General features: G+C 42.6%; 1 long non-coding RNA gene across 2 annotated transcripts in view; it reads left to right on the top strand.

Moving 5' to 3' along the window:
- Positions 1 to 26,553, top strand: part of LOC123374713 — a 64,884-nt gene that overhangs the window by 3,611 nt on the left and 34,720 nt on the right. The window contains exon 1 of one of the 2 annotated variants that reach the window (XR_006581167.1): positions 5,340 to 5,393. The exons of the other annotated variant lie outside the window; for it this stretch is intronic. This is a non-coding gene — a long non-coding RNA (uncharacterized LOC123374713). Of the gene's footprint in view, positions 1 to 5,339; positions 5,394 to 26,553 lie in introns of those variants that run through there. 2 annotated transcript variants of the gene reach the window in all.

The following is a 26,553-nucleotide window of genomic DNA, read 5'->3' on the forward strand; positions in this document are numbered from 1 at the left end:
ATTTGATTCTATATACGGTAAAACATTCAGAAAATGACAGCCACTTTTGAGGCCCTGCAGGATTTCTGTTGCTGATACTGTTTCTATGCAGGTGGCATGAACCACACTGGTTGTTAATGTGACATACCTTTTGTAATCAATGTCCCTTTAAAATTGCTGGGGATGTGTGTGTCGGGGAAATGGTCAGGGCCTAAACTTTGGTTAAGCAGTCTGTATAGTATGGCCTGAAGGCAGAAAGCGGGGAGAGAGAATAGAAAAAAGAAGGGTAAAGAGAAATTATAAAAGCAGAACTAACTGCAAAAATTATAAAAGTAGAATAAACCTTTTGTAACAGCTTATGATTAATAGCTGCCAGGTGACAGAGCAAGAAACCACAAAGGGCAAAAGTAAGGAAAAACAGGAAAGGCTGGCTTGGCTTTATTCCTTATATGGATGTAAAACTTTAAGGAAGTATATGTAACTTTTGTGGTTTTATCCTATATAAGCGCTCGTATTTTATCTGTCCGGAGGGGTGGGGGTGGTTGGCTGCCTTGGCTGACTTCCCCCATGCATGTTTGATTGATCAATAAAGGAGCCTCAGGCTGTGTGATCCAAAATCAACCACGTGGTCAATCTTCCACAACAGATGCAAGTTCATCGTTTTCCTATTTAACTGCATAGTCTTGCTGTCTGAAGGGCCAAATACACACTTCATCTTGTGAAAGACGACTTTAAACAAGAGACAGTACATTTGTCTTCAGATCCTTAATTTAGGGATCAGAAGTAAGTGACCTTACAAATGTGATTATTTTTCAATCAAGGTTCTACCAAAAATAGAGAGGCACAAGAAGGGCAAAAAAATCTCAGCATATCACCAAATGACTTTGAGGTGGTAACACTTAAAATCAGTTTCAGATATCTGGATATATGGCTGTTACTTTCCAGATGAGAAACCAGATCACAGCTTCCAGTTACTGTTTAGTGTGTAATCAGTTCTGTTAGCTCATTTTCAGGAAGTGCTTTTTAATTGACAATCTTTCTTTTAATGGCAACCTCGTAGGCTCAGTTGCATTTTCTATCTCCATATTGGTCTTATGTCCACACAGCTGCCAAAGATGTTTTTATTATGATGTGGTCAGTAAGAACTGTTCCCATTGATAGTCAGTCAGGAAGAGCCTGAGCAATAGATTCTCCTTCCCCCTCCCCCAACAATATCAAAAATGCTAAATCTATCCACTTAGCTGTCTCATTGTGACTTGTGAAATCTCACTGCAGTAGTCTTACATTAAAGACGAAGTTTTCTGAATGGGCCACTTAATGATAAAGTTCAGAGACATCCATAAGTCAACAGTTTATACCAGGGGTTGGCAACCTACGGCACACATGCCAAAGGTGGCTCACAAGCCGGTTGTTGTTGTTGGCGGGCTGGGCGGCTCTGGGGCTCCCGCTGCTGGCCCCTTGCCATCCGAGGTCCCGCCGCTGGTCCCTCTCAGTGCCCACTGCTGGCCTGGGGGAAGGAACCCCACGCTGGCAGTGGGCTGAGACCCCGGCTGGCAGGAGCCAGTGGCCAAACCCCCCCCCCCCACTCTGGGGTTCCAGCTGCTGGCCCCTTGCCAGCCGGGGTCCCCACCGCAGCCCCATTCACCTTGCTTCCAGTTATAGTTCCAGCACAGGCCCCCTGCCAGACAGGGTCCAGGCCTCCGGCCCTACAAGCTGCCAGCTTCACTCACCTCAGCTGCCGATCTGGGGTTCCAGCTGGTTAACAACTGATCACTCGGAAGCCTGTGTGCAGCTTAAAGTATCCAAATAGGTACCACCAGACATTTGGAAAACTCAACAAGGAAAATCAAGGGCAACGATCACACTGAACTAATAAGATCTGCATTTTAATTTAATTTTAAATCTTCTGAAAGATTTTGCAAACCTTGTTTACTTATAACAGTAGTTTGGTTATATATTGTAGACTTATAGAGAGACTTTCTACAAAACATTAAAATGTATTACCGACATGCGAAGCCATAAATTAGAGTGTATACATGAAGACTTGGCACACCACTGCTGAAAGGTTGCCGACCCCTGGTTTATACAGTAACTCCTCACTTAAAGTTGTCCCAGTTAACATTGTTTCATTGTTATGTTGCTGATCAATTAGGGAACATGCTCGTTTAAAGTTGTGCAATGCTCCCTTCTAACGTCATCTGGCAGCCGCCTGCTTTGTCCACTGCTTGCAGGAAGAGTAGCCTGTTGAAGCTAAGTGGTGGGGGCTTGGAACCAGGGTGGACTGGCAGCCACCCCATCAGCTCCCCGCTCCCCTAAGTTCCCTGTGAAGCAGCTGCCAGCAGGCTAGTAATTGCAGCTGTCCCTCCCTCTACTGCCATGTGCTGCTCCTGCCCTCTGCCTTGGAGCTGCTCCTCGAGCCTCCTGCTTGCTGTGGGGTGGGGATGAAGGGGGGGGACTAATGTCAGGGTGCCCTCCTCCTCCTTGCTCCTACACCCTGCTTACCCCTTCTCCATATAGAGCAGGGTGGGGACGTGGATTGACAGAGAGAGAGAGAGAGAACCTGGGGCAGCAGCTGCTGTCTCAACTTCCTGATCCACTTAAAAAGACAACGCACTTAAGAGTGGGTCAGCTTACTTAAAGGGGCAGTGTGCATTTCTCTCTCTCCCACACACAAGGTGTGTGTCTGTCCCTGTTAGCTATGCTATCTCCTCTCCCCTCCATTCCTGCTGCCTTGTAGAATGAGAGGCTACATTAACAACAATGTATTAGCCCTTGAGGGCTCGGCTGAGTGCTAGTTCATCATTTAGCACAGGGGTTCTCTAACTGGGGGTTGGGAGCTCTCAGGGAGTCACTAGGTTATTACATGGCGGGGGGATCACGAGCTGTCAGCCTCCACCCCAAACCCTGCTTTGCCTCCAGCATTTATAATGGTGTTAAATATATACAGTATTTTTAATTTATATGGGGGGGTCGCACTCAGAGGCTTGCTATGTGAAAGGGGTCACCAGTACAAAAGTTTGAGAACCACTGATTTAGCAGCAAGGCATTCCCTGGGAAATATCCCATCCTCTTCCACCCTCTAACTTCACCACCTCAACCAAGCTTCACAATCATCATAGCTGTGAACAGTATTAAATTGTTTAAAATGTATACTATGTGTGTGTATATATGTACATAATTCTATGTCTGGTGGAAAAAAATTCCCGGGAACCTACCCCGCTCCATTTACATTAATTTGTATGGGGAAATTGGATTTGCTTAACATTGTTTCGCTTAGTCTCATTTTTCAGGAACATAACTACAATGTTAAGTGAGGAGTTACTGTACTGGAAGAATCTCGAATTCTGAGAAATCCTGAGATACCTGGAAGCAATTTGGATGTTGGCTAAACTAGATTGACTACTGGCTCAAAGAGCAGCAGAGGTATATTAGGCCCTGTCTACACTGCGGGTTGGGGGATCGATTTAAGTTAAGCAACTTCAGCTACATGAATAATGTAGCTGAAATCAACGTACTTAGATCGACTTACCATGGTGTCTTCACTGAAGTGAGTCGACTGCTGCCACTCTCCTGTCGACTCCACCTGTGCCTCTCGCTGAGCTGTAGTACAGGAGTTGATGGGAGAGCACTAGGGGATGTGTTTATCGCATCTAGACTAGATGCGATAAATCACACACACACACACACACACACACACACACACACACACACACCCCCGCTGGATCAATCGCTGCCCGCCGATCCGGCAGGTAGTGTAGACATACCCTTGGCATTCATTTTGTGAACCAGATTTCTGCTTGCTGTAATACCTGAAACAAATATATGAAATGTAATATAGGAAACAAAGTTGGCCGATAGGTGCAAGCAGCATGTTTTTCTTGGCTTTGATTCACATTTTGTAATATTTGTCATGTCCAATCTCAGGATAATGGAATACATTGTAAGGAATGTAATGCAACCAGAGAAATCATAAGTATGGTGATAGTTCCAGGGGCCTGGTGTGTCACTGATTCTATCCTATGTATTCAATGCACTAAAACCTGGGTTTTATCAATTCAATACATTGTAGTGTATGAGCCTTGCATCTTCATAAATTGGATAGAGACTATTCGTACCTTTCTTTGGTAGGCAGAGGATGTCTTGTAGAGGTTTCTTTTGTTTGACAAGTCTTACTTTTCAAATAAACACTTTTTAAATTTTGTTTGTTTAGATTTGATGGGCATATCTCAAACAACAATGTTCATCATTTGCTTATAGCTTTGCTGTGTCATCAGAATATATCCCAGCAATTAACCATATCATTCAATTAGACATGGAGGAAATGAAAAACGGGGAGGATCTGGTTGCAAATAAGCCAATTGTACTGTGTGTGTGCGCACACATAGCTATTTTTCTGTCATTTAAAAAGTGTGCTATTTAAAACAATGCAAAGGCAGTTTTTACTTGTGTGGCACTTTTTCAATGTAATCAGTGAACGTCTGACAGATATTGATAGCAATATACAGGGGACAGTTCCACAGAGATGAACTCTTCTTGAATAATTTATCCAATGTATTGTGTATAAACAGGGTTCCTTTAACATCCGGCAGCTTTACACCTATTGCATTACATTCTTCACCAAACATAGTAACAGTGAGATTTTTTTGTAATGCAATATCTGCTCTTTCCTTGTTATGTGCTCTGCGGGGATTTCCTCAGTTTTGATGAGCCCATTATTATGGTGTTATCTTCATTTGGCTGTTACTAAGCCAGAAACTTTACTGAGTGAGTGAGAGCAATGCTGCATATATTTTAACTTTATATATAAAAAATCTGTTGGCATTTTTCCTTTTTAGCTTTGTTCCTGTTGCCCCTGCAAAGAAAGTTTCCGCAGCATGTAGTTTGATAGCTGGAGGTCTGCTGCTGGCTTCTCAGTAAAGTTGCTGTTCTATACCCTTCAGTGACCCTGAACATTGCCTAAAGATTGGGTTGAAGAGGAAGCCCTTCCAGGAGCAAATCTCCCCTTGCTTGGAGAAGAGAGAGGCATCATGCTAGCTTATCCTCAGGTGTCACAAAGGGTGCTCCATTGGGTCCTGGAGCAATATCTGGGGGGAAATGAGTGAAGGAGTATGGTCAGGATAATAGGACTGCATATTTTTCCTGTGCTCTAGCTGCCCAAAAATTAACACAGCTTCAGGTATGTGACAGGGTGCTGGGCAGGAACACCTGAGCCGGCCCTGTGTTATGCCAGTTCCAATTAAGGGAGGTAAATTGGAGCTGGCTAAAGAAACCTGCGCTTGATTGACAAAGGGGAAACAGCTGCCAACCCAATTAGCCTGGGGCTATATACAGATCTGAAGTGGGGGAAGCCAGAGTGGAAACTCTTCCTTCCTGGCTGCAGAGACTGAAATCCCCAAGGCTGAAACCCCCAAACTGTATGTGGTGAGAAGGTGGTGGGATTGCACGCTGTATATAAACTGTACCGGTGATTGCTGAACCTCAGGGTCTGAGTGGTTTTTGGAGCAGAAGCAGGACCAAGGGGATCCTGCTATGCCCTGTTACAAGGTGGCATTTACTCTTTCTATAGAACTCCTTTGTGCTGTAGAGCCCTGCTTTAAGGGCTGGCAGGGCCAGTGGCAGCCCATCAGTACAGTAGTGCTGTACTTGCAGAGGACTGTGGGAGAGTTGCAGGCCTCCGGTGGAGCTCATCTCTGGGTTCTGGGAGCTGAAGCCTGTGGGTAATCTGCTGGCAACTCCTTTTTCCTGTCCCCTTTTTGGGCTCTACCATATTGAGGGACAGTCTAGCTCTGTCTTGCTTTCAATGCAATTAAAGCTGTAAACAAAATGAATTTTAGCTACAAGACCTGAAAATACTATGGGATTTGAATTGAGGTCAGATAATCATTGGCATGGATGACCTTACCTGTGCTAAACACCTGCACAAGGAAAAACAGTCTACTGAGGAAACTTCAAATATAACATTCATGGATTTCAACATAGCTTAATTTGTCAGTGAAAGGGATTTAGTGGTTGGAGGTTCGCACCAAGGGGGCAGTAACTATAAATCACAGTATTTAACAGAGATGAGTGTCTGAATCTTCACTCACTCCCTAGACTGAGAATAACTGCAAAGCTTATTTTAGGGCTGCATTTGAAATCCCTGCTACTTCATTCTAGTGAAGTTGGTTTTGTGCTGCTTGATACACAAATGCACCAAATATATTCACTTGTTAAGAATCTCCTGCTGTGCTTGGCAGCAGTGAAGAAAATTTCACACATTGGCTAACATAGGAAATATCTCTCAAAGGCAGAAAACAAATGTGCAAAAGTAATGCCTCATAAAACCAGGTCAGAGGCTACAGTTCCCCTTCTAATGCCTGGCTCCTCTGTCCTAGGGCTGAGAAACACTAGCTAAAATGCATTGCTCTAAATAACTGAGATGCATGGGCGGCAGGTTATATATTTGTGTGGGGCCCGGGCCCCAGCAATATTCAGGGCTGGGCGCCCTGCTCCAGCAATAGTTGGAGCTGGGTCTCTTCCCGCCCCCGCCCCCCGTCCTGCCTGGATCGGCCCCGGCCACCGCAGGTCTCCCCCCGCCGCCGCGACCCTGCCTGGAGCAGGTCCCAGCCCCCGCCTGCCACCCCCCCCTCCGCCGCGTTGTGTTGCGTCCCTGCCTGACAGAACGCAGCGCGCCTCTCCCCTGGCTGCTGCCCGGAGGGCTCCCAGCAGATTTGCTGTCTGCTGCCGCAGGGTCCTAGTGCCTGCCCTCCGCCAGTACTGGCAAGGCAGGCTCCCCTTACCCTGAGCCTCTCCAACCCCAAACCCTCAGCCCCAGCCAGAGCCCTCATTCCCCCCGCACCCTAATCCTCAGCCCCAGCCCTGAGCACCCCCACATCATGAACCCCTCATCCCCCCGCACCCTAATCCTCTGCCCCAGCGCTGAGCGCCCCCACATCATGAACCCCTCATCCACAGCCCTCACCCCACACTCCAAACCTCTGCCCTAGCCCTGAGCCCCCTCCTGCATCATGAACCCCTCATCCACAGCCCTCACCCACAGCCCAACCCTCTTCCCTAGCCCTGAGCCCCCTCGCATCATGAACCCCTCATCCTCAGCCCCACAGTCCTCACCCTGCACTCCCTCCTATCCCCAAACTCCCTCCCCCTTCCCACACACCCCTTCCCAACCCCAAACTCCATCCCAAAGCCTGCACCCTTCACCTCCTCCTGCACACCCACCCCCTACCCCAGCCCAGAGCCTGCACCCAGCACCCTTCCTGCACCCTAATCCCCAGCCCAGGATCTGCACCCCAGACCTCCCCCGCCGAGCCCCCTCCCAGAGCCTTAGGCAGGTGGGGGCGGAGTTGGGGGGGCGGAGTTGGGGGCGGGTTCTGGGCCCCACCAAAATTTTTACAAACTTGCCACCCATGCTGAGATGGGCCCTAATTCCAGGAATACCATAGAATTAACTGAAGGCTGTAAGGTCAATGGCCATCCTGAATATAGCTTTCTCACTCTTCTGTTACCCTCAAACGTCTATGCTTTGAACAGTCTGAGCACGAGACTCTTAAACGTAACCAAAACATCATAAGAACCAATAGCTTGGAGCTTTAGAACTAGCTGTAGAGCTCTTATTCCCACTGAGCTCAGTGCAGGAGTAACTATTTGGAGGATCAAATGCTGTGGGTAATGCCAACAGGCCCCGATCGTCAGCAGGCAGGACTGAACCTGGGACCTCTGGAGCTTAGTGCATGAGCGAAAAGCCAACTGACTTAGCTAAGGCTATAGAGCAGACTCATTTCTGTCTTGCTGTCTCTCTTTTCTCTCCCGCCCTCTCCCCCCCCCCCCAGATGGGACAGAACATCACACCCAGAAGGTGTGTGGGCTACATATGCACCTAGAGCTAGGATTTTTTTTAAATTTCATAGTCTGCCCGGAGTCGGGGGGCATGTAGTTGCATAGCTCCTGGTTGAGAGTAGAGTACAATTTGCAAAATAAGTTACATCATCCCTTTTTGTGGAATGGCTTGCACCCTGCTGTGCTTCTGGTTTCTGTCTTGTGTGCGTGGAGCCAGGGCTCCCCTGAGTAGGCTCCTTACCCACTTGCTGCTGTGGTCCACTTACCCTGAACTCCCCATAACAGGTGGTCATTTGTCTGACCCGGGATGGATGTCTTGCTCCTAGCTTCTCCCCCAGTGCAGTGAAGTAAGGGCTGTGACAATCAGCCCCACTAGAGATTTACATAGGTGCTTTGAACTACATTGGAAATAAACTGTTTGTTTTCAACGTTGGAGAAGTATCAGTCACTCTTAGGGACATGCAAATGGCAAGGGTCTCAAGTATGACCAGTTTGGCACTTTTAGCAGGATTCTTTATGAATTGCACATTCCTTTCCCTTACAAAAAACTGGATTTTAGTACAATTCATTCTTTTTGTGGAAAGTGGTGCAGATTTAACTTTTTTTTTTTAAAGGGGGGGGTATGTGAATGGTCTTTAGGTCATTCTGGAGCTTCTCATTAAGTAGAGTATAAACATATGCAGATTACAAATTGCTGGAGAGTTAGTGCAATGAAGTTCACCCTGTTTCCTAGGTTGGAATTGCTTGGCATACTTCTAGCCTATAGAAGAGACAGTCTCACTACATGCTCATCAATAGTGTTCAAGGAGTGCTCCAAAAACTCCAAGTCATTAGGTTTGCCAGCTTTCTACTGGCACAAAACCGAACCCCTTTGTCCTGCCCCTTCTCCAAGGCCCTGCCCTCTCACTCGATCACTTATTTTCACAGGGCTGGCTCAGGGGGTTGGGGTACAGGAGGGGGTGCAGGCTGCAGCTGGGGGTTTAGGCTCTGGAGTGGGCCTGGGGATGAGCAGTATGGGGTAAAGGAGGGTGTTCTGGGCTGGGGGTGAGGAGTGTGGGGCACGGGAAGGGGTCGGGTGCAATCATAATATGATGGAATGTGGATCCCTTTCCTTTCCAGTCTGGGGTGAGGGAATAATCGCCAGTAGTCATCTTGGCCAACCCATACTCTGTCTCTTCATATTACCTAAGTAGTCAATATTTGATACTAATGTGTTTTTTATTTTTAACCTAAGTATATTTATTCCAAAGAAATAAACTACAATATAAAATCATTCATAAGCATCTTTATTGCAATCATTGATATAAACAGATCAAAACCACCTGGTGTTCTTTACCTTTTGTTTTTGCAAATTGGCAAGAAATATTTTCAACCCTTCAATCTTACCAATAGGCGGCATTGCAATTGCTACCATTCCTATAGCAAGAACCATCAGCCGTTTCTATTTCATGAGCATACAATACTAACAATTCTGTGTTCCATTATACACAATATGGCTGAGGGAAATTAAAAACGAAGGCATTTTCAGTGGGGACTTCAACTAGCATTGCAAACCTTCTGAGTTTTTAAACCCCTGCAGTTAAAGCATGCTCTAGTTCTGAGTTCTAAGCCCTCCTGCAGCTGTCGACAGACATCATCTTGATCTGTCAAGAGTCTGATGAATGGATTTTTCAGGCCAGACATGGAGGTTAGAGATACAGTACCTTCCCTCCTTTTTATTGCTGCACAGAAGCAAAGAAAAACTAAGACAGTGTATGCACAAAGTAGGGTCCCCCAGGAATAATCTCTTGTCAAATGGTTTCCTACTCATGATTGAACTGCAAGTAGCAGAGAGAACTCTCCCTTTTCTTATGCCACTCACTTGGCTTTCTGTCCCTATTCCACCTTCCCACTGAAAACAGAAAATCCCTCAAGTCAGAAGGACAGGACACTCTTTCCCTCTCCCTACACCCCCTGCTGCCTCCTATTTTTTTTCTTTCTTTGTTGCAAGGACCTTTTAGCAAAGTTGGTTATGTACCATAGGTATTGCTGATGTGAAATGCCTATTTCTTCTTATACCCCCCTCTCATGTGGAGGGGGAAAAATATCCAGTGTCCTGATCCATGCTTAGGTACTACAATGATGAGCAGGGTGTGTGGGTTTTCTTTTTTAAATCCAGACAGTAATAAGACTCTTACTGGAATCCTCACTCCCAGTGGAAGTTGCCAGCTAATTTTTAGATCTGACCTAGGTCCATGTGCAGTGATAAAGTACAGTAAATCTGACACCTGTGTAACTTATGCCACTCAAGCAGCATAAATAGGCAATAGAATTCAGGAGAAACCTGAATTTGCCCCACAGATGGTAAATTGTGGGATGCTGGCAAATAAGTAGGGGGGTTGAATTGCAATCTGCTGCCTAAGTAGCATATTGAATGCTCCAAAACCAGTGAAAACGGGTGAGACTGTGTACCAATGACACACATCTAAAAAAGTTAATGTTTGCAAATGGGAACATGTTCTGAAATTGTGTTGCATGCAACCTTAATTCTTAAAGATTTACAGGGATTTGGTTTTATTGATAGCACAGTGCTGTATATAAAAAAGGTGTTAACTCAGTGGCACTTGCTCATTGTCTTTGAAAATTGCCTTTATTGTTATGAAGCAGTGGTTGATTGGCCCATGATAAATATCCTTGCTTTCTGCTGTTGGGAATGAGTGCTTTGAAGCTCCCCGTGTTCTCTTAAAGCTGACAGTCCTGAATTTAAATACATACCCAAGCATTTCATAATATCTTGCACTAGCTCTGAATGTGCCCAGCCTAGCCATGTGAGATCAGTGGAGTTACACCACAGATGAATTCAACTCCACATGTCCATCAGCTGTGCAAAGGATAAATTATTAAAATAGGCACCTATTTGATATGTTAACTATATGGATGCACTGGACCCTTTTTTCTTTTTGGTCCCTCTTTTTGTGGGAGAAAGCTATAGAAAATGAGTCATGACGTACCTGGGGATAAAACCTAGGTTTCTGGCTACTGCCTAAAGTGTTCTGACAGCTGTGCTATGAGTCCCACTAGATTTTAATGCCAAGCGAACCATTGTATAGAAGGTTTTTTATATAATTTCACAGCAGGGATTTATCACTAAATCTGGGCAGCTAAAGGGGCATTTTTTTACCTTTGGGTATGCTGTACTGATGGGCACCAAGACTGCAGGGCTTTGATCCTGTCATGTTCTAATGCAAGCATGGGGTAGCCAATGCACTCTGGTGCCTGACTTGAGGAGGAATGCAGAACGAATTATCAGGAAGAAAAATAGGATCGTTGTAGTACTTCCTCAGTACTGCTTTAAAATTGTATGAATGTACAGGGTTAGACATGTTGGAATCTTTGTAGGTACCTGCTGCTGGTATTTGAGCAGATTGTAAACATTCCCTTCTATCACTGGGTTGGTCTCTGTTAAGACCAGATTTCTGAGCTGTACAACTCTGGCCTGGAGAAGGTGTGCCTGAGTGTCACTCAAGCTGCTTTTAAGATCTGTGTATTAGTTATTTAATACTTCTATTATGATAGTGTCTAAAGCCAGTCAGGGCTAGCCCCCAGTGTGGTAGGTGCTCTACAATTATACACTGGACCTATGGACCTTTGCCCCTGTTCTCTTGTTTTCTTCTAATCTTTTCTTTCTCTCCTCTCCTGGCTTTAACTGGGAACTGATTGCTTTTGACTGGTGGGATGGCTTAGCTGTATCAGACCTTTATTTCAGATTAGCTGTATATTTGGGCTAGTTGGTATATTGATTTTAATGCATTATTCTGCATTTGGTGAGTTCCTTATGAACACATTAAATCATTCATATGCAAAAAAAATCCATTCAACAGAACTGTAAAGCTAAAGGTCAGGAAATGAAAATGCACAATTGCCAGCAGCAGCCTTAAAGTTCCCATCCTATATATTTTTAATGACAAAAATAGCAATACATTTAATATTAATAAAAAAATCTCAATATATGTTCAAATTGGTCAGGTTAACATTGCTGTTGGAACTGTCACTTTGGCAATGGGAAAGTCTTTCAGTCTCCTATCGTTCAAAAATGGCTAAAGGGATTCTTTTGAAGTAGTACAGAGAAAAAAATATCATTCCAAAAGAGGAAAGCTCCAGAAATTTTTAAGCCTGTGAAAATAGTTATAAGTTTTCCCCCCCCCCCACCCCCCCCCACACACCCCTCTTTCCATCATATCATCTCCTAGAACTGGAAGGGACCTTGTAAGGTCATCGAGTCCAGCCCCCTGCCTTCACTAGCAGGACTTGCCCCAGATCCCTAAGTGAGCCCCCTCAAGGATTGGGTTTAGCAGGCCAATGCTCAAACCACTGAGCTATCCCTCCCCCCACCTCTATACCTCTTTAGCTATGTGTGTGGTTTCTACAAGCACCTATTATAATTAAACTTCAATATTTTTCTATATAATTAAGATGGTGTACTAGGATACTGAGGACTTAAACTGTATCATGATTATGATGTCCTTACTCCTTTGTATTGCTTATTTGTACTATATATGTTTACTTTACAGAATAGGCAGCTAGAACACTGGATTAACATCTATATAGACTTTTTTATGCCTTTAAATAACTGAATAAACAGGATTACTAAATGTATTAATTCTAGTAATGGAAAAACAGACTGTAAGAAGATGGTGTTTGTTCATACAGTACTTGCGCTTTACACACTGGAACCAATGGAGCTTTTGCCATTGTGTTTTTTTTTAACTGAGAGCAGAATTGATCAGCTAGTACTGATCTAAAGCCCATTCAAGTCACTTTATTGAATTGTGCCTCAGACGCCTACTGTATATATGATTGTACTGCATGTGTATTGGATCATTGGCTTTTTCTAGGGAAAACTAAGAACCTGATGATGCAATCTCAACTCCCATTGACCTCAATGGATGTTTCACTTGAATCAAAAGCCTAGAACTGAGTCTCGTACCTTTTTAAGGTTTAAAAATCACCATGGGCACTTCTTCCTTATGAAAACTGTCCTCTTCCAAGATGGCCACATGGAATAGAGCTTGCATAAAAGCTGGGTATCTAAATATTTCAAGGGACAGTAATGTAAAAGGAGTTAGTCAGAAAAAATAAAGGAATATTTCTACTTCAGAAGCTAACAAATGTCAGCTACCCGGAGATTTCATAGGTATGGAGTATGAATGTTTTAGTATCTGGCAGTACTTTAGCCATCTCTCTATTTCACATAGATATCATAAAACTCTGCCCTCGAGTCCAAGTGTTCCTCTCTCGCTAAAGGCAGTCAAAATTAATGTGCTATATGAAGGCAGAATTTGGTTCATAGTATCTACATATTTATGGGTTATTTAGAGCTGGTTGGAAACTGAATTTGTTCTTTAATTTTCCTGGTTTTATTGCAAAACCCCAAACCCAAACTTCTGCAATTTTTGTGTGTGAAGGCCCCAGCACTTTCAGTGATGATGGCATCGTTTCATGAAAAGTTTTTAGTTTATGGAAGGGTTGTGTGTGTTTTTGTTTTTAAAGGAAAAAATAACAGGATTTTTTCATCTACATCAGTTTTCTATATAAAAAATAGACGTAAGATCCTTTCTAGGCTACAATGGGAAGAGTCCTATTCCAGCTGACCACACTGGCTTGCAACATGAGTGCAGAGGTACAATTCAGAATGTCCTGACTTATAACCTTGGCTCTGCCACTCACTTGGTTTCTTATGTTGGGCAAGACGCTTTGTCTCTGGCTCTGCTTGCCCATCTGTTCATTGTAAATAACACTGATACCTGTACCTCACAAGGGTGTTGAGGCTAATTAGTTAATGTTTGTACAGAGCTTTGAACATGGAACATTATATAATGTATTCTTGACAGCTGTACTGTCATGGCCATGAAATGTGTGTAACAAAAACTCCAAACTATAGTTACAGTATTTTAACCAAAGAATTGCAATGTACAAAAACTAGTTTGGATTACCCTTTAAGGTCACTATTTCACTGTTCAGTAATAAGTGGTCTTGAAGTACAAATAATGCATGGTTTTAAAACATCAAAAAAATTCTACCTTTTCTTAGTGTTTTTGTCCTGGAAAAAGAAAATATCCACTGCACTATTTCTAAAGAGGTGTACACTAAATTCCAGATTCATATTTAGATTTATCTATGTCTTCACTCCCAGTCTTCTGGGTGCACAGTCACTGATATAATAATGCAATATGGGCTTCTTATGCGACAATAATAAAAAGCAGTCATCAGCTCATGACTAATAATGCTTCAAAGAAACTTGCCCTTTATTTCAAGATTGAGAATGCAACAAGAAGCATGTGTCAATTTTTTTGTTATAAATGTCTTCATTAATATACCAACGTCTGCAGCAGTATGCATAGAGCTGAGTGGAAATTCTTCAACTACGTTTGACAGAAAATGCTGATTTCAGTTCCAGCCAACTTTTTGTGGAATTGGGTTTGATGAAATTGTCCTTTTGAGAGAATTCTCAGCTCCACAATGGAATCTCTCCGCTCAAAATGAGAGAGAGCAGAACTGACTCAGGCATTCTATTGCACTCTAGAGTCAAGCTCTGTATATCAGTCTGACACTGACTCTATAGCTTGCTAGTTAGGGTGTTCATGTAGAAGGTGGGACACCCAAATACCTGCTCTGGGTGATTCAGAGCAAGGACTTGAATTTAGGAGTCTGTCAAGTGAGTGCCCTTGACCATAGGCTAATGGTTTATTTCTCTCTCTTCCTCTCTCCTGCAAATTTTCCATTAAATATTTCAAAAAATCTAGAACAAAAACATGTCAAAACCTTTAAACCTTCTATGAAATGGAATTATGATTTTCTGCCCAGCCCTAAGTATATCAATTGACTGTGTGTGTGTGTCTCTCTCTCTCTCTCTCTCTCTTTTCCCTGTGGTCATTTCAGTTTTTATAGTATGTATTTATCTCCTTTTCTTCCCCTTTGTCTCAGTTCTTCCAAGCAGAGAATGGTAAGAAAAAAGGACATTTATTTTCCTCATATAAGCAAAAGATGACAATAGGAGCCTTTTGCTTCTTGATGGTAACTCAACTCAAGTTAGTTATGACTAAAATTCTGATGCCTCTGTGATGACTAATCATAATTTTAACTAAGGAAAAGTTATGTTTACTTGCCTTAGCCTTAACGCAAATGAGTTAGTCTTAAGTTTCAAAAGGTGGTGGTAAACTTTTATAAAAAGCAAACCTTGTATGTCCCTTAGGGCTAACCCAGGCTGAACATTGGGGATCTCTTGCTTATGCTAGAAAAACTTGTCCTTGAGAGTCCAAGCAGTATAGAGAGTTATCTTGTTAGTGATTTTTATTCCCTTTCTCCTTCTCAGAGCTATATTTGTCTAATGGTAAAAGAAAATTTATATGATCATTCATTGGAAAATTTTGAATTTTAGTAAAGTTGCTTTTGGTTGATGAACGTACTTATTAATGCTGAAAAATTCCTAATGTATGTCTATTGTGCTTCTGTATACTTAAATTTCATCTGGATTTAAGGGAAATAATCACCCTTGCATCTGGACCACATCAATGGCATACTGAGATTCATAGGGATTGATTATTTGCCTTTCTCCTGACAAGTTGAGACAAATTCATCCTGTGGATAAGTGCAGTGAAATTTGGTGTTTACTTTTATTGCATTCCTTGGTATTATAAGGATTGCCTGTGCACCCATTAACCCTACCCTTAGTACTTATCTCCATGCACTAGGACCCTGAGAGAACCAAGTCCTCCATATAATCCCATGGCACAATGGCAGGTCTTGTTGGACTGTCCCATACTTACCTGCTGCTTCTCATGCATTCCCTTGACACTCCAGCTTTGGTTGTAAGCAGGACAAAGAACTGAAATCTCCAGGATATCCTATCCCCATAGATATGAAACCATTTAAAATGTCTTGTTGTTTTGCACTTGTTCCTTATAGAGCTAACCTGCTTGCTTGTGTAATAAGTTGAAGTATTTATCTGAGTCCACCCATCATGCTGTATTTTAATTTGCTCTCAATACATCACCACTGCACTGCCTCATGTAAACTCAGAGCTGCTACAAAAAGAAGAAATATACCTAGTACACAAGCTGAAACCCACCACTAACAAAACAATGCTTTATAGAAGCAATTTCTAACATGGATTTCTGCCTATTTCAGTCCTTAAACTATCCATCCTTACATTCTTCTCTGTGCTGGCAAAATACATGCATATGTCTCTGATTTTGTTCCCAGGTGGCATTCACATAAGTTACACTTCGGGTAAGACTGTTTATCCAGTCATGTAATTTGCTGCAAGGTCTGTGGTCTCTTCACACCACAGTGTCCCAAATCCTTCACACTTTCACAAAGGCTGTGCAGAATTATCAGGCAGATACTAGGGTACCCACATTGCTGATTCATGTGTCGTTGGGACTTCTCTGGGGCAGACATCTAAGTTTTTTGTTTTTTTTAAAAAAAGATTGCATGATGCACTTTGTCTGGCTACCCTCTTGGAACTGGTTGTTATGATCTCCTAAGGCTGGCATTACTCCAACATGGTAACCTTTTCCTATTTAGTGGACTACTGGATTGATGGGGAGGCCACAGAACAGGGTCATGGGTTCAAGCACAGTTTGGGAAACTCAACTTTTCAAATTCCTCATTGATTTCTAGCACACTTGCCACCTTGATCACATATGCCTGAGAAACTTGATGCACTAGTCTCCACCATAACAGCACCCACCAGGGGCTTCCCAACCCCAAATTGGTGTCCAACTGACTGATGATTATCTGGGGTGGTGAGCTTCCACAGGGCAATTGCCACGCTCTCTCCTGTGGTGAATAGAGCTCTCATCCAGGGCCGCCCAGAGGATTCAGGAGGCCTGGGGTCTTCGGCGGCAGGGGCCCCCTGCTTCGGTGGTAATTTGGTGGTGGTGGGTCCTTCCGCTCTGGAACCCGCCGCCAAAGTGCCCCGAAGACCTGCGGCGGGGGCTCCCTGCTGCCAAATTACCACCAAAGCGGGACCTAGCACTTTAGCGGTGGGTCCCGCTTTGGTGGTAATTTGGTGACGGGCCTGCTCCAGGGGCCCCGAAAGTCTCATGGGGGGCCTGGGGCAGATTGTCCCACTTGCGGCCCCCCCCCCGGGCGGCCCTGCTCTCATCCTAGCAGTCTGAGTCCCACTTTCCAGAAGTTTTCTTCCCTTCCTCCCCGCACCCCACCTCCCGGCCTTCTGAAGATCTGTAGCTCTCGCTGTTTGCCATACCAGGTCTTGAAAATAACTTGTCCAGTCATAGACCAAAAGCATCTTTCTACTCAGTAAACTTACTTCAGAAGTAGTGGATGGATCCAGTCGCTCCATGGGTGTGAGATCATGTTCCTTGCTCACTGAGTAACAGCATGAATTGCATTAACTGCTGACTCTTTGGCTGTCTGTAGATGTTGCAGGAACATCCTTCACCACCTCTCCTGGGCCACCTGAAGTGATTGATTATTTTTCAGGAGCTCCAGAAGAAAATTGCACATTACAGCAAGCACAGGCCATTCATCCTGGCCTCCATTTTGAGTTTTCTGCCAAGAAATAAATGAACTTCCCTTGGGAGTTATGGAAGTTTGACCAGTTCTCCCACAATTCCCTTAAGTGCATTGATACTGAGCAGAACTAACTTTGAAACGGGAAGCCTACTTTGGATTCTCTGCACTGCTGCTTTTTTGCACCAGTGCAGTCATACCTGTCTAGTTACCAACACCATTCACTAGTGTCAAAACATCTGCAGGGCTTGATTATACTCTGACCAATTTTCACTCCACTAACTTCAGTGAAGCAACTTGAGATTTACAGTAGTGGGAGAGTGAGGGAAATAAATTCCTGAGTGCAGGCTTGATTAAATAGTGTTTCTCAGGTTTTAGAAACATCGTTAGCAACTCTTTGTTTCCTCAACCTTGATTTTTTTTTTAATTGTAAAGAAAGATATACCTTTCATTTCCCAATCCATAGCTGTGAGTGATTAATGTGGAGGATTTAAAAGGTGTGGATGAATGCCATGGCTAAAGAATGCTTGTCTGTTTCTGCTCTATCACCATATGCTGCTTTTATATAATTAAAGCAATCCTATGATTTTTTTTCAGCTACAAATTTATCTCTTGTCAGATTTTATTTTGCTGCTCAGCAGGAATCTATGCAAGCTTTCTCTAGTTGAAGCAAACAGATTTAGACACACTTGTGCAGATCTATAAATTGCCATTATTCTCACCCAGTGTAGATAATACCATTTACTCTCCCGACTTAGTTTATTAGCATTCATTTAGAATATGCAATTACATATGGATAAAGTAACAAACCTTTTGTCTTTGAAGGTTCACCTCCATCTTCTTCCCCCCACCAAAAAAAACCCCCTATATCATCTGAAAAGTACACCAAGACAAGTCCTGTATTTATGCAGTATTTTTAGCGAGCATTAAGTGTAACAATTCTGGTTAGGTAAAAAACCTATGATTTTTTCTTAACCAGTGCGAAGAACAAATCAAAATGACTACACTGAAAAGTAAATGCAGTTTCAGAACACATGAATATCAGGACTAAACAGCTGACAATGGTCAATAGCCTAAAATGAAAGGCGACACAGTTCAATTCATGCCTAATGGAGTATGTACATTTCAGAAAGAATTACAGCAAGTTTTTCAATGGCTTAATAACCTATTTTTCAGGCTCAAAGACCTACTTCAACATGATTGGGTGTTCCAGGAGAAATCATTTGTCAGATTCTGACAAATTAAACCAAACTGTAGTATAATGAATATACTCTCCTGGTGCACTTCCTGAAAGCGATTAAAAGTAGGTGATGGACTAAATTCTTGATTGATCAGATCAAAACAAGAATGTCTAACAATAGATTTTTCAGGATGCTCCCAATTTATTTTAATAAAGCAATTTTTTCAAGTTATTTAGGTGCTGTCTGAAATTGGAGAGCAATAAGAGAATGAGGGAAAAAAAGATGACAGGTTTTCCACACCCATTCCTCAGTGATGTTTTAAAAAGCTAGTTTGTCCTGAACCACTAATTTCAAAACTATTGTTGGGCCATGCCAAAGACATTTTAGTTGTACTTTTGTCTCTTAAATGGTAAGAACATTGTATTCAGAACTGAGTATTTTCAATATTAACATTGCTTTACTCCTAAAATTTTCAAGTTCAAATAACTCTAATGAAATGAAATAAATTATACTAACTATGGCCATATTTGTGTAGCAATATATTTTTGATTATATAAATAGAGCAGGAGCTTGAAAATAAATCTAATTTATTCATGGTATTAGTATATTTCTCAACTGGTGGAAAGGCAAACTCTAATCTGAACCTATCTTTTCTTACATTTTAGGTAGAGTAATGGAGAATTTAACCTCTCTACTTCTTTAGCATAATCTTTTATTTCGGATAACTTGATGTATTTCCAGCTAACATCCTTTCCTTTTGTATGGTTGAGAATAGAATGCCTGTCCTGATTTTTCCACTCTCACTGCCTGCAAAGCCTGGCGTGTTTTTTCATTTTTGTGTTTTGCATTTTGGGCCCACTCCTGGAAACAGAGGACCTGACTCTTTACTGGCGTTACACGGGACTAAAACTGGTGTCCCAGTAATGGGACTATTCTCAATGCAGCTTTTTCTATTGTAAAGTAAGTGTATGCAGGAAAGCACTCTTAATTTGTCTACCAGCTTCGGTCTTAAAGTGATTGACAGTAACTTTGCACATAGTGTCATGTATCAGAGGGTAGCCGTGTTAGTCTGTACCCACAAAAACAACAAGGAGTCCAGGTGCACCTTAAAGACTAACATTTATTTGGGCATAAGCTTTTCTGGGTAAAAAAACCACTTCAGATGCATGGAGTGAAAATGACAGCTGCAGACATTATATACTGACACATGAAGAGAAGGGAGTTACCTCACAAGTGGAGAACCAGTGTTGACAGGGCCAATTCGATCAGGGTGGATGTGGTCCATTCCCAATAATAGATGAGAGAGTGTCAGTTTCAGGAGAGGCAAAGCTGCTTTTGTAATGAGCCAGCCAGTCCCTGTTCAAGCCCAAATTAATGATGTTAAATAGGCAAATGAATTTTAGTTTTGCTGTTTCTCTTTGAAGTCTGTTTCTGAAGGTTTTTTGTTGAAGGATGGCTACTTTAAAATCTGTTATAGTATGTCCAGGAAGATTGAAGTGTTCACCTACTGGCTTTTGTATGTTACCATTCCTGATGTCTGATTTGTGTCCATCTATTTTTACATGAGGACTGTCCAGTTTGGCTAATGTACATGGCAGAGGGGCATTGCTGGCACATGATGGCATATATCACATTAGTAGACATGCAGGTGAATGAGCCCTTTGTGTGGCTGATGTGGTTGAGTCCTCTGATGTTGCCTACTCTGTCCCCATATCTACTCTGGCAACAAGGTTTGCTACACAGATTGGTTCCTGGGTTAGTGTTTCTGTGGTGTGGTGTCTAGTTGCTGGAGAGTATTTGCTTCAGGGTGGGGAGCTGTCTTTAAGCGAGGAATGGCCTGCCTCCCAAGGTCTGTGAGAATGAGGAATCATTTTCCAGGATAGGTTATAGATCGTTGATGTGTGGGAGTGGTTTTAGCTGCAGGCTGTACATAATGACAAGAGGCTAAAACCTCTCTTGAAGGGGCCACCAGACTCCTTGTTGGTTTTGCACATAGTAAAGACCTGCCTGTATTTGAGTTTTCACTATCATGAAGTACTCACCTGAGCTATTGCTTCTGCTTGAGGAGCTAGAGTTTCTTATATGTTGCTTAATTTGCTCCCTCCATTGTGGAGAAGACTGAATTTCTAGGATTTATTTTATAGTGCAGGGGTCAGCAACCTTTCAGAAGTGGTGTGCCGAGTCTTCATTTATTCACTCTAACTTAAGGTTTTGCGTGCCAGTAATATATTTTAACGTTTTTAGAAGGTCTCTTTCTAGAAGTCTATAATATATAACTAAACTATTGTATGTAAAATAAAAGTTTCAAAATGTTTAAGAGGCTTATTTAAAATGCAGAGGCCACCAGACCGGTGGCCAGGACCGAAGCAGTGAGTGCCACTGAAAATCAGATCACGTGCCACCTTTGGCACCTGTGCCATAGGTTGCCTACCCCTGCTATAGTGCCTTAAGAACTCAAAGGGAGGGCTGAATACTTCTGATAAGCCAGTCATTGTTTCTGCATAATGTAAACATTCATGTGACTTGATGCTGTCAGTGACTGGCCCCTGTGAGAGGGAGCCAGGGTCCAATGCCTCTGTGACTGGTCAACTGACCCCAGTTGGGCTTGAAGGCAACTGAGCCCTAGAGGGAAGGAGACTGGGTGAGTCTGCCTGGGAGGAGTCATTAAGAAAAGGGTAGGTGAGAGTTGCCTGAGAGAGCCAGGAAGAGCAGGTCAGAGCTGCCTGAGGAGAAAAGGAGACTCCCTGAAGAAACAGGAGCAGCAGAGGAGAGCTGGGCTAGAGAGCTTTTGGGAAGACTGAAAGGTGAAGAGTGTTAATAGTGAGGACTGGTCAGAGCTGGGAAACAATGCAGAGTCACAGACAGCAACAAGGGGAAGAACCAGCCTGGTTAGGCAGAGCTGAGAACAAAAGGGTTGATGCTGGAGGGTGGCTCCCAGGAGCCAGGGTAGGAGTTGCAGGCAGGGAAGCCTGGGTGAATGGAACCATGATGGAAGCCTTCCTGCAACAGGCCTGAGTGGATAGCTGTGGGATGCTGATCCCAGAACAAGGGGCTGGTTCTGAAGTGATGCTCCCTGAGCAGGGGTAGGAGTACTGCAAGGAGTTCTCTTGTGGGGGACCTCATTTGGGGCTACCAGAGAAGAGTCACAAAAGGAGTGAATGTGGGAGCTTTTGGGTGGATGGCCTGGAGAGTGGAGTCCTGGAACAAGGGCAGACTGGAGATGGTCTCTGAGGGGGGTGATCAGGAAATAATGTCCCAGGAGGGAACATGGCAAAGCGCTGTGAACTTGTTTGGAAGAAGGGTTTTATCTTGACAGGACTGTTGAACATGTACAGGAATAAATTATGGCTAGAGGTGAATGTGGGTTTTTTATTTTTTTTTTTAAATTCGACTTTGAGGCTGTTCCCTTATCCCTGGACCAAAGGGAAACGGAGGCCACCAGCCTCTATCATGCTACATCCTGCAGGATGGCTCTCGAGGAAGGGCCACCTTATGACAGATGCCTTACTGAATCTGTAAATACAGACAGAAACAATAGCTATATGAAAGATGTGAACTGCTTGCAATCATCTCAGTAGTATGGTATCTTTAAAGTCTTATTAAGACAGCGTTCTTTTACTATTAATGGGTTTAACAGAATGATCTGGCTACTTTGGGATTCTGAGTGAAGTTTGAGCAGAGCTTCCTACAGATTTTCCAACTGGCATGTTCATGGCTTGTGTTTAACAGTCGATGGTCACATGGCTTGGAACAATTGATCTGGAGGAGTGCAGTATGTTCAGAGGGTTTTGGTCAGGTTTTTGTTCTCGGTCCTGTAATGCCTGGTTATAGAAAGACTTTGAGATGACACCAGAATTTGATATTTTTCTCCAGTTCTACTCTTTCATTGTCAGGAGCAGCCTGTGGAACTGTACATTGGTTTTCTAAATGGGTTCATAGTTTCAGCAGGTGGTATTTTGTCCTGTTTGGTATTTATATTGATTGCTTGACCCCAGTCTTCACTCCAGCATGGCTGAATTTTAACTAATTATTCTATCTGGTAGTATTTTTATGCATTTATTATTGGGTCATCTTGTAACTTTTAGTGACTAAGTAGGCTGTGTACTTACTGTACACCATAGTGGTGTACAATATTAGTCCATTCCTCTCCCTGAAATTTGTGCCTACTGTTGGACACTTGAGCATATAGGTGGATAGACATTTTTCCCACTTAGTCTTGTATGTGTTGAAAGGTGCACTCCAAGCAGGCTGTATCTTAAAGCTGTATTATGCACTGAGCTTCATGTCCTACCCTATATATTCACAACAGTAGTCAACTTCAGGCATGAGGTTCAGGGGAGATCTGACAAACAATTAACTGATTCTCTGTTCTGGCAGTTGTCAAGGTCTTGGACCACGTTGAAATCCTCCTTGTAAGACCATATTATATTTGAGAGACTGATGGATTGCTTGCTGGTCTGGAGGGGGTTCAGAAAGACTTCATTGGGAGTTTTGACTAAGTGGTCTGAAAAACTGAACCTATACCTGGGAGTTGGAGACCTGGCACTGTCATATTCTGACACTAATGAAAGCTCCCAGGATCTGGTGCCAGTGTTAGATACTGCTGAAAGGTGTGTGGAACATTCTGTTGACTGCTGGATTGTCTGTGGTTTGGATGGCCCTCCAATGCATTGTGTGGTGGGGGGAGAGCATGAGGTTCTTACATCCATTCTGTGCAAATTAGCATTGTCCAGTGCAAGATTCCAAACAAGACTGCTATGTTCCATGCTGACTTTTTAGCTATGCTCACTGTTTCTAATGCACCATTTTTTCCTTGGGATATGTAAAGGTTAAGTTAAAGACCTGGGAAACACCTGGTGTGCTGACATGGTATTAGGGAATAGAAGCACAGGCAGTTTCTGTGCTTGATAAAGTGCTACCCCTCTCCCTTGTTAAGGATTGATAAATTTCTTATGCAGCTGCAATGCTTGTGGATCTAAAAGACACTTTTGTGTAGAGTGCTGTTATCTTCTCCCCCCACCAGCCTTTATTTCCCAGCTACCTTAAACAAGTTTGGGGTCATGGCCTCTTCCTCCCTCCCTCCCTCCCTCCCTTGTGAATTACTGTGGACTTGTGGCTACAATTACTGCAAAGAAATGTATGTTTGAGGTAAAAAAGTCTGTATAATATACATAATGCTGTAGATAATAAATAGGGGCAGGTATAATCATAGTATGGGCGTTCATATTACTTAAGGGTTTGGGGGGTGTAGTATATAAATGCCTTTATTTACTACTAAAATAAAGTGTCCTGTAACTAATTCAGTGCTTACTCCACAATTCGGTCAAGGGGAACAAGTACCACAATAAAGAAGCCCATCTACTCAATCCGCCTCTGGGTCAACCTGCTCATTCTTCTAACATTTTTTGCCTGTTGAAAGGCATGCTGCAGTGCACAATGGTCATTTCTTAAAAATGGGCCTTTTTTCCATATTTTGTCCCCTCCTCAACATTGAACCACAGATGGGCATGCTATACCCACAGTACATTCCCCCCCGCCCCCCAATATGACATCAGAAAGGAGCAGGGAAGAATAGTGGCTTAAACAAGTAAATGTTCACTAACACTGCAACCTACAAAGGGATACTTCATATCTTGACTCATTTTCTGTGTGCTCCAAAATTTTAAAAGATCACCTTTCAGTGCTTTAATTTTGTAGCCATTAGGTTAAATTACTTCAGCTTTAGGTCATCATATGCCTGACAAAGGTGAAGACCTATTTCTTTTCCTAAAAGGTGAACTATCCAGAGAAGAAGTCGGTTCATATAGCTTAATGATACACTCAAAGTCCTGGTCTACACTGGGTTGGGGGGGGGTCGATCTAAGATACACAAACTTCAGCTATGAGATTTTAGATCGACTGACTGACTTCCTTCCCATCCTCCCAGCACAGGATTGACGGCTGCCGCTCCCCTGTCGACTCCGCTTCCACCTCTTGCAGCGTTGAAGTTTTGGAGTCAATGGGGAGCACGTTTGGGGATTGATTTATCACATCTAGACAAGCTGCGATAAATCGATTCCTGATTGATCACTACCCGCTGATCTGGTGGGTAGTGTAGACATACTCTTAGAAGAATCTTCTGAAAGAGGTACAATTGTTGTCATATAAAAATTCATAGGAAAGTATCTCCGTTCCTACCATATATACTTTGTTTTTTCATAGCTAGCAAGAACCTATTCATCATCATTGACATTTTGTCCAAATTCTTTTTATATGACCAGGGAGAAATTTCTCTTTTGCTTTATTAGGTGCGTCATGGAGGATTTGTCCTTTGTAAAGGGTTTTTTATGCTGCTCTTTTTCCCCCCTCCCCCCAAAGTGCTGTTGTATGGTTCACTGATGCCAGCAATCTACGATGTGTGTAGTTTAGTTTTCTTTGTGTGTTATAGTCTCAATATGTTTCTAAAGATTCTCTTTGTGCTTCCACTTTGAGACCTAATCAGTCATTGATGTATCTGTTCTGTTTAGTCATTTGGTAAGACTTTTTTTTTTAATGGTTATACATACTCATTCTCAATAAACTAGATATTTAGTGTCTAGCATGGATATTGATATTTTTGTTTTCTGTTAACGTGATCTGTATACTACTGCATGTTTAAATCTGGAGGCTTTTTACATTGCACAAATACTAATGATTCTTTCCCATATATTAAAAATAGTAAATGCTCTCTGAATCTATGGATTGTTTCATGTTACACTTTATTAGATGGTTCAAATTCCCTTTTACAAAATCATTTTAATTTTCCTAGTTTATTCATGTGATTCTGTCTCCAAGTGCCAACTGCATTGCAGAGTCAGCAAATGAGCTGGCTACGTTATTAGTTAGCCCTTTCTTCCCTGTTCAGTATTCTATGCAATCCCATTGTGATTTATATGATTGTATTCATTAGTCACATGTAATCACCATACAGTTTTGATTAACAATTTTCAGCCAATGGATAATTCAAACTGTTCACTTTGAATATTCACTACACATGAAGTCTGGTCACTTAACTCCCATGGTGGTGTTTCTCTTCTTTAGTTGGATGAAACTCTTCAAGCAGAAAGACTAGTGAATAGCAAATGCTCTTCCTTTTGCATGAATAGATGTGTTCCAAAAATAGTCGTACAAAACAGACTTTTGTAATCATTTAGGTGAACAAAAATCATGTCTGAATAGTGAATAGAAAGGGGGTTAAAGCATTGTCAAACCAGAGAGCTATTCCGAAAACCATTTTTTTCCAACACTGTTTAGAGCTGAGTATGCACAGTCCATAGTGTGGAATGGATATATTTCTTCTAGTATTTTTATTTAATAGCTCTTTCTTTCTTAGTAAAACATATATATTTGAAGATCGTCAAAGATGAGTGGTGGTCTGTGAAGAGCCAATGCTCCTTTAAATACTTGCATTACTTTATAACAAGAAGGTAGATTTACGCTTTGCGTATTACACTGTCGCCATTATGGAAATTCTGTAACTTGAATATTTGGCTTCTAATAAAATGAACAAAACAGTTAAGATTTTTGTGAAATTCATAGTGACTAAAATATATTTAAAATATTTAAGTCAATTTTTAAAGTATTGGAAAACTTGTCCCAAAAGCCTGCCGTAGACCTGGTGACTAGTCTCCTCATCTGGGACAGTGAGTAGGCAAGAAGTCCTGAATAACCCTAAGGATTTTGCTGGCTAGGGTGAAAATTGTTTCTGATGCTTCACTGGAGTGGTCAAGCAATAATAATCAACCAATCAGCAGAGCAAAAAAAAGAGCTGAGTGGCACAGCCCCCAGCAGCAGGGTGCCCCAGAAGCTGGTATCCAGGACAACAGCCCTGCTCACCTGCTTCCTACAACCAACCATACAAGAAATACTGAAATATTTTAAAAATCTTTATGGATTGATTCAAAGCATTATTACATGTAACCCCCCTTTCCTTTTCAGGTTACTCCTCAGACAACACTCACTTGGATGCCCAGGTGTCTGATGCTGTCAACAGTAAAGGAGATCCCGAGTATCCCAATGGTAG

The sequence above is a fragment of the Mauremys mutica genome, chromosome 7, assembly GCF_020497125.1.
Source record: "Mauremys mutica isolate MM-2020 ecotype Southern chromosome 7, ASM2049712v1, whole genome shotgun sequence".
NCBI lineage: Eukaryota > Metazoa > Chordata > Testudines > Geoemydidae > Mauremys > Mauremys mutica.